This window comes from Tachypleus tridentatus, chromosome 7 (genome assembly GCF_004210375.1).
Source record: "Tachypleus tridentatus isolate NWPU-2018 chromosome 7, ASM421037v1, whole genome shotgun sequence".
NCBI classification, from domain to species: Eukaryota; Metazoa; Arthropoda; class Merostomata; order Xiphosura; family Limulidae; genus Tachypleus; species Tachypleus tridentatus.
Genome location: NC_134831.1, coordinates 156447665 through 156462802, shown reverse-complemented (window position 1 = coordinate 156462802; position 15138 = coordinate 156447665). Strand labels below are relative to the sequence as shown.

General features: G+C 32.7%; 1 protein-coding gene across 1 annotated transcript in view; it reads left to right on the top strand.

Moving 5' to 3' along the window:
- The window catches only part of LOC143256980 (uncharacterized), a 67528-nt gene extending 65277 nt beyond the window's left edge, over positions 1–2251 (top strand). The window contains exon 13 of the transcript XR_013031647.1: positions 1858–2251. The gene's annotated coding sequence lies outside the window, so the exon portion shown is untranslated. The remainder of the gene's footprint in view (positions 1–1857) is intronic.
- Positions 2252–15138: the final 12887 nt, after the last annotated feature.

Genomic DNA, 15138 nt, shown 5'->3' with positions numbered 1-15138 from the left:
GTGCACATATTCTTGTTAACTTGTATACAAACTCTTATACCCTGGATGACGAGAAATCAACTTGAAATAAAAATGCATTTCATAACGGCTGGTATGGGTATTAACACTTTTATTGATAAGCAGAGAACAACGTTTCAACCTTCCTAGGTCATCTTAAGGTTAACCTTAACTCTTATACCAACGCATGCCATTTGTACAATTAGTCTAGTGACTATATTAATGTAAGTTAAAGCTGACTGATCTATACACTAATAACAATGGTTTATCTAAACAAAAGTAAAAATACATAAACACTTTAAAATATTTTACATTAACATACCTTATGAATGTTTCTTTGCTGCATTTTGCTCAAAGTTGGCTGAAGGCTATTTGCATTAGCCTTCCCTAATTTTGAAGAGAAGACTAGAGGACATGCAGCTAGTTAATGCCACTCATCATTGACTGATTGTTAGTAATGGCATAGTTAATGTGCACACACACACACATATATACAAAACTGTACATGCTTGTTTGTTTGTTTTGAATTTTACACAAAGCTACTCAAGGGCTATCTGTGCTAGTCGTCCCTAATTTAGCAGTGGAGACTAGAGGGAAGGCAGATAGTCATCACCACCCACCGCCAACTCTTGGGCTGCTCTTTTACCAACGAATAGTAGAATTGACCGTCACATTATAACGCCCCAACGGCTGAAAGGGCGAACATGTTTGGCACGACGGGGATGCGAACCTGCAACCCTCAGATTACGAGTCGCACGCCTGAACACACTTAGCCATGCCGGGCCCGACTGTACATGCAAACAAAACTATAAATATCCATTTTAACGTATTTAACTATGTCGATATTTTTGTGCAAAGCTACACAACGAGCTATATGATATTTGTACATTATGGGAATCGAATGCTGGATTTTAGCAAATACGAATGTCAAAGATTAATAAGCAAAACGAAAACAGCCTGAATATGATATAAAAAGGATCTGAGGTATTTAATACGCTTTCTCGTATATAGCTTTGTTTTATTTTTGTTACATGTTCTATAATGTATAAAATGAATGTCATCTAGAGACACTTTTTTGGGTAACATGCACATTTGTTTGTTCCTGTACAAGTATGATTTATATCCCTGGATCTGCTATTTCAAACACTAGACCAAATTACTTGTAAAATTGGCAGTGGAAATTTCTCATAATCAAAATTAAAGTGTTTATACAGAAAATAAAAATAAGTAATTTAAACAACATTTATAAAAACCAAAAACGAACAATAACAACAACAAAAAGATACCCGCAATATTATTATGGTTATTCATCTCGTTAAGGTAAAATGGCTTCGTATCAATAAAAACGAAATCATTACACTTATGGATAGTTCTTCATTATGTTGTCTTACTACCGCAGTAAAACACCGACAGCTTCACAACTTTAATAATTTGATATTTGTACAACGTTTATAACTCAAAACCGAAATTTAGTCAAACATGAAATGTTGTGGACATTGGTAGGCCCAGTTGAACTACATTACTTGAAAATTCTAATAATAAAGACATTTTTATACTGAGACAAAATCAGTCCAAAAGATAAACTTTTTACTGTTTACAAGAAGAGTCAGCATGACATACACACCACAGCTTAAAACATAAATGCAATTAAGACACCACTATATATCATTTTTCATGCTACGCATATAAATAGTATAGAACTGATTTTCAGCTTTCTTTGTGTTACAGTGTTAAAATATACAGGGTGCTTCAAAATAATCTTTCCTATTTTAAAATTTATTAATTAAATAAATAAGGAAATACAATCACGCTGTTTTCAACATCTTGTAGCCCAACTCAAACATTTTTTTTTCGTTCTAGACAATAATATTAGCCCGTAAAATGGCAAAGTTGCAAGAAAAGGCTTAATACATCAGTGACTCTGGTGCAACATAATTACAGACGCCAGTACAGGAAAGAAGTATGGAGGTATGTTAAGGGTATCGTGCATCGTACACCTCTAGTAAACATCACGGAGCTAAAGATCAGGATAACAGATGTCATCGCTACTTTAACTGTGGACATGCTGCAGCCAACATAGCCTGAAGTAAAATATCAGTTAGACGTGCTGAGAGACACTGTTGGTGCACATGTAGGATTTTACTGATCTGTCAATAAAACGAAGTTGTGCTACAAGATGTTAAAAATGCATGAAAATATTTCTGTAGTTAGGTAATTATTAAATTTTAAAATATGAATTATAATTTTTGGGGCGCCCTACTATTAAAAACAAAACGTCTTTTACAGGTAAATAAATACTAGTTTTGTCTTCAGAATAAAAAAGACACAACCTGTTACAGTTTATGAGCTGGGTGCATATATATATATTATAAAGGTTATTTTGTTTAGACATATGTATATTTACTGTTTGAACATAAGGCTTTTGATGCTTGATGTTTCCAATATATTGCCTAATCTTTGAAGCTAAAACTATAATCCAGTTGTAGCTGTATATTTCCCCGATGGTACAGCAGTAAATCTACGGATTTAAAACGCTAGAATTAGAGGTTCTTCTTGGTGGTGTCAGCAGATAGCTCGATGTGGCTTTGCTATAAGAAAACACACACACACTCTCTCTAGCTATATAGACGCAACAAATGCTTGTTCTCACACTAGAGAAGTACATGCAATTGGCAAAACCACCCACAGTTAAGATTAAGCAAGCAGAACGAATAAATATTGTACAATAAAAGATAATTTCAAAATACTGCTTTAAAAGTTTATTAGTGAAACGAAAGTAAGGGATAACTCAATGTCAGCAATTAATTCATTAATTGGCATAGTAAGAAAGTTCTAACTTAGTTTAGAAAGGCTGATCAAAGAAATATACACAAACAAAATAACTTAATTTGCTGTTTTAATTCGTTTTAGGAAATAAAATAGTTAATTTTGGATAAATAAATGTGGTAAAATCTAACTCAGTGAACAAATAATAAAAATCAGCTTTTGACATATTCATAAAAGGAACAATATTCGAAGAGAAAAATTATGTTATTCATTCTTAATTACATTTTTAGGTTCTATTTAAACATAACTTAAAGCGCCAACATTGATTTGCTTGGTAGTTTTCATATGTATATATACACACACACATAAATGCATACACATAAAAATATACAGCATGAATCAAAGCAAACAACGCAATAAAGGAAAACAAAATTAAAGCAACAAACAATGTTTTTGAGCAAACTAAATTTGCGTAGTCACTGAATCTTATCTTAATGGAACATATCATGCATACGCCCAAAACTCTGACTTCTGAAGCTACCGCACCGATACTTACCAGTAATAACTGGATAATATTTTTATAACTAGGCAGTATTTGTATAGCTGAGCAATAAATAAAACAATTGAAATTTCCACACAAATTATGTTTCAGAGCTAACCAATAAAAATTATAAAAAAGGAGTAAGTTTCAAATATAAAACAATTAAAAAACAAACTTAAAAAGTATTTGTTTTTTAATGAAAATCTCATGAGTGTTGCACCAGAAAAGTAAGGCGCTTTCATTAATAATTGCGTCTACAAAGGAATACTTCAATAAAATGTTCTCTGTGATGTATGTTGTGAAGATAGTTCATTTTTAAACTGCAATTTTAAGAAAATTATTTCTTTCATATGTGGTGAATATTGTTGAATGTCACTGTTGTAGAGCTTTGACAATTCCAGAAAGGGCTGGAAACCTAATAGCCTTCTGCAGGAACTAGCAGTCATACTTTCCCAAGGTCGGGTATTTCTGCTAGTCGGTTTAAGTTGCGAATGTTTGGGTTCACTACCGTTGGCAATGAACAAGTGACATTTATCGACATCATGAAAACATGCATACTTTCATGCACACACGTAAGTAGTCTAAAATACCGAGCAGAACCAGCAAGGCAGATTTCTCAACTGAAGGGTCAGTACCCTGACCCCGCCGAAAAAGTAACATGATATCTTTGTTATTAATAATCAAAAAGTGTAAACACAACTATTTAGTACCCTGATTGCTCTGAAAATATAACAACATATATTTGCTTTTAAGAATCAAAAACCGTAAACATAAAAATTTCATTGCAGCTAGGATTTTTATTTTTCTAGCGCATATAACATAAGAACAAATAAAATTCAAATAAGCAATAAGTTTCACGATTTTTTTGATAAGAAAAAGCATTGATTATCCTTTCCGTTTTGTTCTCCATCACAAAATTTATTTCTCTTCAATATTCAAAATGGCTACATGAGAAGTCTTTCTTGTCCAATTGTAAAATGTAAGTAAATTTTGATTCGACGTAAAGCAGAGAATGATCTTTCAGCAGAAAGAAATGTGGCTGGAACAATGCTAAATATTTGCGCAAACTGAGAATAGGTTGGAAGGGGTTAAGAGATGCTATTCTCATAAATCCATTTCGACAAATGAGGATTTTTGTTTTTCTTGATCGAGAATACCATCTACAATCTTTCTTTCTAAAGATAATTAAATCTTATTCAGTCCATAAAAGTCGAAAAGTAATGAGACATCATCTGTACATTTTTTTCTGGTTGCATTATGACAGGTCCTCTGATGGGGCAGCAGTAAGTCTTCGGAATTACAACGCTAATATCAGGGGTTCGATTCCCCTCGGTTGACACAGCAGTTAGCCCGATGTGGCTTTGCTATAAGAAAATACGCGTTATGACAGGAGAGAAACCACAAATAATATTTTGATTATTTCCATAGAAATGAGATTGAATTTGCTTTTGAAAAGCTTGAACAATGGAAAAAAAGGCGTCTCTTGCATAAGAGGTTGAACTATCAAAATCCAAAGTAGCAGATGCAAATCCAGTTTCTAAGGTACGATCTGTTGGTATTCGGCAGCGAGGAATTGTCAGTTCTTTGAAACTGACATATTGTTCTTCCTTAATTATTTCTTTTATTAAATTCCTGTGTTCGTCCCACAGCTTCGAAAAAGTTTCGTTTGTCTCAAGTAATTTAAGGTTGTTGATTGTTGCATCAGCAGATTTTCTCACCAAAAATACATCAATTTTTTTTTTTTTTTTCTGGTTGAAGGTAAGTTGACAAAGAAGAAATTTCACTTGAAGTTTTTTCCAAGACTAGGAGATTGAAGATGAATTCTAAGTCACAGATTGAAACTAAAAGGTCGAACTGGTGGAATCGTTTGAAACAATTTTAAAAAGGGTGAGAATTGTAGCTTCAAATCGTTTCTTCAAGGCTGCCGCTATGGCATGTCTTAAGACCAGCGGGTCTCACTCTGAGACTGAAATACAATGACTTTCTCTCCGCGACTTTTTGAAGTTCCTGAAAAATTTGGTGACCTTTGGAACTTTCCTCGACAAAAGAACAAATTGATTGTATTCATCCCAGAGTGTTTCTCAGTGATTGAGTTTTCTTTAAGGTTTTTTTGAACTGTAAAATTAAGCAAGCGACCATAACAATGAACATAACTTGATTTTAGGGCCACAGTTTCAATAAGACTTTGAAGCCCAGCATGTTTATCTTTTATGTTAGTAGCGCCGTCGAATCCTTGGCCAATTATCAATGAAAAAATCGAGATCCTGTTGCACTAAAGTTTCTGTAATTAATTTAAAAAGGGCTTGGACTTTTGTTGCTTTCGCCAAGGAAAAGCCTAAAATTTATCTTTAGTGACACCTACTAAAACGTAAAGAAGACAGAGAGAAAGTTGTTCGTCGCGACTGACATCCATGATTTCTTCTGCAATGACAGAATTTAAAGCACTAGATTTTATTTTATCGGTTATTAATTTTCTTGTGTTCATCGCAACCAGATTCAAAATTTCATTTTGAATATCCCAATTTAACCATTGTTTTTGTCGGCCAACAAGCTCTGTGAACGTTTCCTTAAACCATGGAAGATCCTTACTCTGTAGGTGCAAAGTTTAAGAAAATTCCCTCGATTTACATCAGAAGAATCACAATCATTAAGACGATCTTCATGGTCACCCTTAATGGCAATGTTTTGCTTAGCAAGAAAAACGAGCGTTTCTATCACTTTTGAAAGTGTTCAATCGTACTTCATGTTCCCTTTGTTTTTGGCTTGAACTAGTAGAGAAATCTGACGAATTTCTGTTGCTTTTGAACGGATCCATGCTATCATTGAATTTTGATGGCTTAGACTTTTAGCGTGTTTTTGCAACTTTTCTGATTTTGACCATTTAACAAATGTGAATGAGTTACAAGGTTTTGGAGCAAACTTCTCGAAGGGTAACAAGTTGCAGAATCAGAATCTTGATGATAAGATACCCAAAGGAATTATTTATACCACTTAACTTGAAACGATTGGTAACTCCCGTATATAATCTGAGATGGGAATTCGGAAAGTTGTGGCTGTTGTGGACCAGCAAGTGCAAAATAACTGCCGACTGCACTTTCCGAATAGTTTCATTTGATCATCTTCTGAATCGTCACTGGACGAATCAGAATTTGCTACAAAAGGTTTCACCTCTTCCAAAAGAATTTCTTCCTGAAAATCGTGTGACTCTTTTGAAACATTGCTTTCGACTTTTGTTAAAACTGGGTCATTGAAACTGATTTCTTGAGAGTTTGAATCAGTCTCTACTGCTACTGACTGTTCATTAGTTTTGATTTTCATCGTGATGATGTAGATGGAGCGGAATAAAAACTTTGATATCTACTTTTGCGATTCTGATACAATTTCAGAAAACCTTGGACATCTATCGGTCTTCAACTATGACTGCGACAGCTTTGAATATGTCTGTTTCTATAGTCATTGTCTATGCCTTTTCACATTCTAAGCATTTGACTTTGTGACGATCACTTGCATGTCTTTTTCCCAGTATCTTTATACTTATTACGAAAAAGACCTAGAACAGAAAATGGTAAAAACTGATTAGTTCAAAAATGGAGAAAAAGTCAATGAAATGAAAATGACTAATGTAATAATAAAAAAAATCTATATATTCATTATTCAAATGGCCTCCTTGCCCTGATCAGGCTAAAATATGCCAAAAATGAATGTTTTAAACTTTATTAAATTATTCACCAAATATAAACACATTTTAGATCAAAATAAACATTTAATAATACAATTAAAATATTTTTTTATTATCTAATTAACACGTTGGCTCCCAAGCCTATTTTGCCGATACTTTTTAGGGTCCTACTAGTAATTTTACAATTACTTTTTAGGGAAAAAAAAGAAAATCAAGTTCAGATTCTTCGGAAATTGAGGAAAATTCAGATGCTGAAACAGCACACTCCATCTTATGGATGGCGCCAAGTGAACAGTTCCATCCAAAAAACTTTTTCATTTATTATACTAAATTTTGGATAATCTACGAATACTATAGTAATGCCTTTCAACACGTTTGAGCTTGGTCAATGATGATATTTAAGACCTTATAGTTCAACAAACAAATCTCAATTACTACCAAACTATGGCAACTGATAACACAAAGGTAAGCGTGTGGAAAGACACCAATTGGGATGAATAAAGAGGTTTCTTGGAATTATTATGTACATGGGACTTGTGAGATACCCGAAGATAGCCTACTACTGGCAGAAAGATCTCTTCTACAGGAATTCTTATATACCACAACTAATGTCAAGAAATATGTTTCAAGAACTCCTACGTTTGGTCCATTTAGCAGATAACCAAACAGTTGGGAGAGATCGTTTAAGAAAAATTAAAAGGTTACTTGAAATTCTTGAAATTGTTTTAAAAGAGATAATATTCCAGGTGAATGCATTGCAATAAATAACAATGATGCCACGGCGAGATCGTCAGTGTTTCATCAACGTAATGCTTGGAAATCACATAAATATGGTTTGAAAGTGTGTAAACTATGTGATCCCCAAGGCTACACCTATACCAACACTGTTTTTGCTGGAAAATATTATACACAGCAACAGCGAGGGCGTCCATTAGATGGATTCACTCATGTAACTCAAATAGTCCTTGATCTTGCTGAAGATTATCTAGATGCAGGGAGAACAATTGCTACAGATAATTTCTATACATCGATCGATTTAGCAAAGAAACTGCTACAGCATCGAACCCATCTTATGGGAGCATTACGAGCGAACAGAAAGGGTAACCCCAAAGAAATTACAAGTGCAAAACTAAAGATGGGAAAAGTTGTAGGTCGCCAACTAGATGATGGAACTATGATTGCAAAATGGAAGGACAAACGTGATGTTCTTATCTTGTCAACGAAGCATGATCTGAGTTTCAGAGAAACTGGACGGAGAATCATTGATGTGGATGTAGAAAAAACAGAAATGGTTCTCAATTACAATATCATAAAACAAGAAATAGACATATTCGATCAAATGTTCAGTTATTTCTCGCCACTTAGGAAACTATTAGATAGTATCATAAGATTGCCTTTGAGACTTTGCTAAACACAGTAGTGATAAATGCTTTATTATTATTCAATAAACCACACCAATAAACTAAAAATGCACGAGTTTCGAAAATCAATAATTGAATCACTGTGTCAAGTAAATGCTCAAGCAGCAGTAACAGCGAGGACAACAGCATGAAGAGCCAACACGTGGCACATTATGAAGTCTTACAAAATAATTCGTAAAATATGCATTGGCCGTTACAGTGAAATAAGAAAGACAATGACTGCAAAAAAAAGCGAACAGAAATACCAAAACGTTCGCACACACTGTGATGAATGTAAAGGTAGCCCTGCTCTATGCATTACTTGTTTCAATAAAATACATTAGGTCATGTAACTTCAAAGTATACCTATAATAATGACTCTCACTTTGTACTGCTTTCTTACTGTTTATTATTTTTATTTTCATGGTGAACTGATTTACTTGTTTTCTAATCTCTTTTGGAAACAACATATCGGAAAAATTGCATAACATTTTGCTCAAAAATTCTTTTTTACATTCACTTTGTCAAAATAACAATTTTGTTACAAAACTCATTTTCTTGTTGTATCCATTTATATCTAAATGAAGTTATTTGCTCAGTCTATTTTTATATACTATATAGAACTATATGGTTAATAAAACATAAAAAATTAAGAAAAATGAGTGGACCTTGAAAAGAAGTGTTGTTCTGATGTTCAACTCTCATCTGTATATATAACCGTTGTGGCAATCCCAGCCAGCAAGTGGCTCTATGAAAAGAAAATAGAGCACGACTCACCGGTGGGTCGTGTGGGAGTTGACGTGTTAAAATAGAAAAATTAAAAAAATATATTTTTCTTCTAAATACTTTATCCCGAGATAAATACTAATTATAATAAAAACAGAAAATTGTATTCTGTTCATATATTTATCTTATAATTATTTATTAGAAAAACAAAATTAAAAACATTATTCTATACATTCATTATTCAACCATAACGAGATGTAAATGAGAAAAAAATTGATACATAATTACATTGGTCTTGCATCGTCTCGCTTACTACGCTGTTCAATTATTTACTAAAATGAGAAGAACTCAACAAACAAAAAGAAGAGATACTTCACGTGCTATAAAGTGAGACACATTGCATATGAATACAAGTTTGTCACCAATGTGCAACTACAGAAATATCAATATAAAATAGCAGGATCTACCTACAAAGGTGGTATTGGCAAGAGGTAGGAAAAGAGTGAGTATCACTATAGATGCCGCTGCCAGAAGAAACAGAACTGAGAAAACACGTCAGATTCATCAAAAGGTGGAAGTGTCATCGTCATGGCTAAATAGTGTATACTACTGACTCGTTTTGAATATACTATCTTAAAATGAGTGGATTGCATGCTATTTATTTTTGAAATTTATTGCCAACAATTCACAAAGTGTAAAGAATCCGGTCCAATAATAAAAAAATCCTGACTTTTTCGTTTCGAGTAGTTTATTACACAAGTATCTCCACTTGAAATAAAACAGATGCAATATTATTAGTCTTTATTATAAAACACATTAATTATTTGTGAATTTTAAGGTAAAAGTTCACATTCTAAAAAAAATAAATAGATATACATATTCGTCAACCCCTTAATGATAAATTTGGAATTACTCTTGTATATTGCAAAACAATAAAACACCACAAAAACTACATAAAACGTTAAATATTGATCTCGACAATTTATCAATGCTTGAAAGAAGTGTTTTATATATAAAGGTATTTAATATAGTATTTCTGATATGAGAGTTGCCGGATGCTAATGTTAAATTTTGATTTAAACTAATTCTGTATGTCGAATTTTATTACATTTTTTCTTTCAAATCACAAGATGTGTAGGAGCGTGTTTTTTCTTGTAGCAAAACCACATCGGGCTATTTGCTGTATCCACCGAGATTAGATGTATAAGAAGAAAATTAAAAGTGTTTGTTTGGGATATGGGTGAGAACAAGGTTTATCTGACTGATGGAATGTGCGCACCTATTATGATCGGAATCCAAGACTCCTATTAAAGCCCTAGAATCTGTTGCGTTCTGGAATAAATTTTATACATTCTCCTGCTTTCCCTTAGAATAACTTTAATTTTTAAGCACATTTGGTGAGAAAGATAGAATAGCGATGATCTCAAGCTTCCAACATCACCGATTACACAGGCTGGCGAATTTGAATTACACAAAATTTGTTTTGGTTTTAATAACGAATTTTCCATTATTTATTTACGCAACATTCGAAAATAGTATTATTATATTTTTAGCACGCAAGAATTTTTTTCTTTAAATCTGGAAGTAAAAATTATTGTTTTGTCTAAGAGAATTAGCATCTTTTTATTTATGTTTGGGTTGGTTCTAGACTCTCACGTCACAATTTATTTAGAGAAATCTATATTCATTGGTTCTCAAGAGTTTAAGCGTAACAAAATGTTACCCAATTTCAGTGAAAATGATTCACCTGTATAAAAGTAGGTATGACGTTTTGTGAAAATAGTATGTATGTAATGACAAAAAATAGATTTAATTCTCGAAATCAGCGTACAGGAATTACCGTAAAACATATTAAAATTTCAAGATAATTAAAATAATCCCTTATTATGAAATCATAATTATCATATTGACTGCATGTTTCATAAACTGTCCGTATTAAACATATTAAAATTTCAAGATAATTAAAATAATCGCAAACCTTTATTATGAAATCATAATTATCATATTGACTGCATGTTTCATAAACTGTCCGTTAAGAAAATTAAAAGATTTAAAATAAATTTTATATGAAAAGATATTTTCAAATATCAAATGGGTTTGTTTTGGAATTTCGCACAAAGCTACTCGAGGGCTATATGTGCTAGCCGTCTCTAATTTAGGGAGTGTAAGACGAGAGGGAAGGCAGCTAGTCATCACCACCCACCGCCAACTCTTGGGCTACTCTTTTACCAACAAACAGTGGGATTGACCGTCACATTATAACGCCCCCACGGCTGAAAGGACGAGCATGTTTGGCGCGACCGTGATGCGAACCCGCGACCCTCAGATTACGAGTCGCACGCCTTAACACTTAGGGCCATGCTGGGCCTCATCAAATGGAAAACAAAACAAAATTAGTAAAATTTTAATTGAAAAAATTAAAAAAATATCTTTGTCGATATTTTATTTTAAAGAATGTATTAATTGCTCATGAACTTTGTTTGTTTTGAATTACGCGCAAAGCTACTCGAGGGCTATCTGCGCTAGCGGTCCCTAATTTAGCAGTGTAAGACAAGAGGGAAAGCAGGTAGTCATCACCCCTCACCGCCCATTCTTGGGCTACTCTTTTACCAACGAATAGTGGAATTGACCGTAATTATAACGCCCCCACGGCTGAAAGGGCGAGCATGTTTGGTGTGACGGGAATTCGAACGCGCGACCCTCGGATTACGAGGTGAGTGCCTTAACCACCTGACCATACCGGACCTACTCACTAACTAGAAAATCGTTTCGTAGCGGACCCCAAGAAAATGAAAACCAGAACAATATTATAAATTACAACAGCAGTCGTCAATAGGGATTACTAAATTATCGAAAAGAGAAATAAAAATTGTCACATTTTAAATGAAAAAATTAAAGCAAAAACCTTTGTTGTTATTTTACTTTAAACAATGTACTGAATATATATTGTAACTCCAATAAAACATATACGCTTTAAACTCTTGGGCTTTATTTTACCAATGAATAATGGAGTGTGTGTTTAAGCGTTGTAAATCCGTAGATTCACCGCTGTACCAACGGGGTACATGAATAGTAGGATTTACCGTAATATTATAAGTTTTAACGCTACAAAAAGTTAGAAAACTATTAAACTATGTTTAAAACTGTCGCCTTGTACGCTGATTAATTGTTCCTATGCTAATGGATAATACATAACAGGATAACTATCTCTTTCCCTGAAACATCCCTTTACTCATCACCGTGATCTCAACAGAACAAGACGAATGAACTTGCTTGGTTTATTGCAAGTTTCTTTCATAGTTAAGTGTTTTTAATCCACTCCCTTTCGTGTATCTGTCCCTCAGTTTCTACCTAAAAGTCCTACTTCACAAAGAGCCTTTCCTGTTGAAAAATAATGGTATACAATGAAGTTAGTCCACAAAGTTTAAAATTAAGTGAAATCTATTGCAAAATGAATTTCTAACCAGTCATAATAAGTAACAAAATAACAATTACAGTAGCATTCTTTTCCATACAGTAAAATGATGATGGCAGAAAATGTCACACATGAAATGTTAAAAGATTCTTCTTTAACAACATCTGTTGACAATTTTTTCCAACGATTTAAAAATACTTTTCTGAGACTGAAATAGTGCATTAAAAATAATTATATTTTAGGAACACGCCTTTTCTTGGCCAAATTTCTGGTATACTATTCACGTTTATATTCAACTTGAAGCTCAAGAGGTGGTGCCAATAATATATGTATATCGTGGTGACGAGAAACTCACTTAAAAGTAAAAATGTATTCTCAAAATGGCTGGCATGAGTATTAAAACTACTTGAAGTACAGGGCAGCGTCTCGACCTTCTTAGATCATCTTCAGGTTATACTATTCAAATGCAGAGTTGTGAAATCAATACCATCGTGTGGGAATAATAAATGCATGTATTGTGTTCTCATGATGGTTGTTATTGATTTCACCACTCTAAATTTGAACAGTATAACCTGAAAGTATCTAATTTTGGTATAATTTAGTACACATACTGTGTGACCTCACGAAATAAGTAACCCATTTTCTTCGTGGTAAAGGACTTACTGAAGTTAACCAACTTCTTTATAACTATAGTTTAGTGATTTTTGAAACCAACTTCTGACAGAAAAATGATCTTAGCATCTGCACCTAAATTTTGATTGTGATGAATTGGTTGTGTATCTTACTTTTCAAAAGTAAAAATTACATATTTAAAGGAATCTTAACTATTGATTTTTATATGTTCAGCCAATCTTCATTCATATAGTTTTTAATTTCCTAATTTCCCATTTGATAAACCCTTTTGATTTTTCATAATCCTTCAAATCATTTAATGTAATCTTCTTACATTAACTTAATTTTATCTTACATACTCTTGATATAAAGAAACTTGTTTGTTTGTTTTTTATTTTCAGCTACACTTTTTTTTTTCTATAAGGTACAGGCCTATTTTATATTCTTAAAAATTATTTAAAACATTTATTTTCACATTTGATCAGTACCTTGAGAAATCTCTGCACTTCTTCCAAGACAAAAGTGTTGAGTTAAAGCAAGAGGTTAGTTTAGGGTCCACTCAAAATGGCCTTTCATACAAATTATAATCTCATTACCTACCAACTATGAGTATTTTCAATAGCATAAAACGTTGAATTTAACTAATACTGTCAATATACTGAAGAATATGATGTATTTGACTGTGTTTATTCAGTAGGTTGAAAAAGTCAAGATGTTGGTTGCTCAGTCAAAATATTTTTTTCTTTGAATTGTCTTTCTAAAATTAGGGTGCATCTTCCATGATGTAGTATCTTACAAGGAGTAAAATATGGTAACTTCAAATAATTCAACTGTCCAGTTCTCAGCATATAATTCTCAATTCATCCATCCTAAATATTTTTTGGAAATTTGGAACCCAAGTATCATAATTCTTTATCTCCACATACAACAAAACATCAGTTCCAACTGAAATATGGTCTCTTGCACAGATATATTTCCTAATCTCTACCTTATTTATTATTTCTTTATTAGAGGTTAACAATAAACTTAAAATAGCATTGTTCCTAGTACATCCCCTAACCAACTGGTGAAGAAAACCATCCCAAACTGTTTCTAAAAATCCATCACTCTTGTAATTTGAGTCTAAAATTTCCATTCTATATGTCTCAAAATCTTCCATAATTATAACCTCATTAGCAGCTGATTTCTTTATTACTGCAGTTTTACATCAATTTTATCTGTGGGTCTGTAACAAATTCCAACTAAAACTCTTCTCCTCTGATAACCACTACCAGAAACCCAAACAGATTCAACCTTGTTGCTTTCAGCTTTGATACCTTCAACTTGAATAGGCTGTAACACATTTACACATAAAGCCAATCCTCCCACTCTTTTTCAGTACTCCTTTCCTTTCAAACAACTTATATATAATCTTGTATTTCAAAGATATTCTGATAATCAAAATTGTCTATGTTTAATCAGGTTTTAGTTTTTTCCATTTAGTAAAAATTCTCCAATTTGATTAGTTTCTAATCATCGATTTCTTGCACTTCTAACAATATAATCATAACAGTTTAATTTTCTAGGCTTCTAAAAACAGATCTTATCTTATTGCTAAATCATATTATTTTACCCTAATATAGAATGTCACTAAGATTTTCCTTGCTTTACTCCTTTGGAAACCAAACAATACAAATTAAGGTGATCAGTTAAATTTGCAGATTTGTACATTTGTCTACAAAACGTTCTATGCTCCTATTATTGTAAAGTTTCTCTTGCTTATTTCTTCAAGAATATTATAAATAGTTCTTAAGTTTATTAACAATACACATCCACAGTATAATATAAACAACAAAAAATGTATATTGCTAAACAAAGCATAAGCAATAAAATGTATTCTTATTCATTTATGATTCCCATAAAATTACATTATTTATTTAACTATATGGAAAATGTACTTGACTAGATCAGTTGAATTCTGCAACTTTTCAAAATCGTGGCCTCTTTAAGCAGAGGTTGGTCT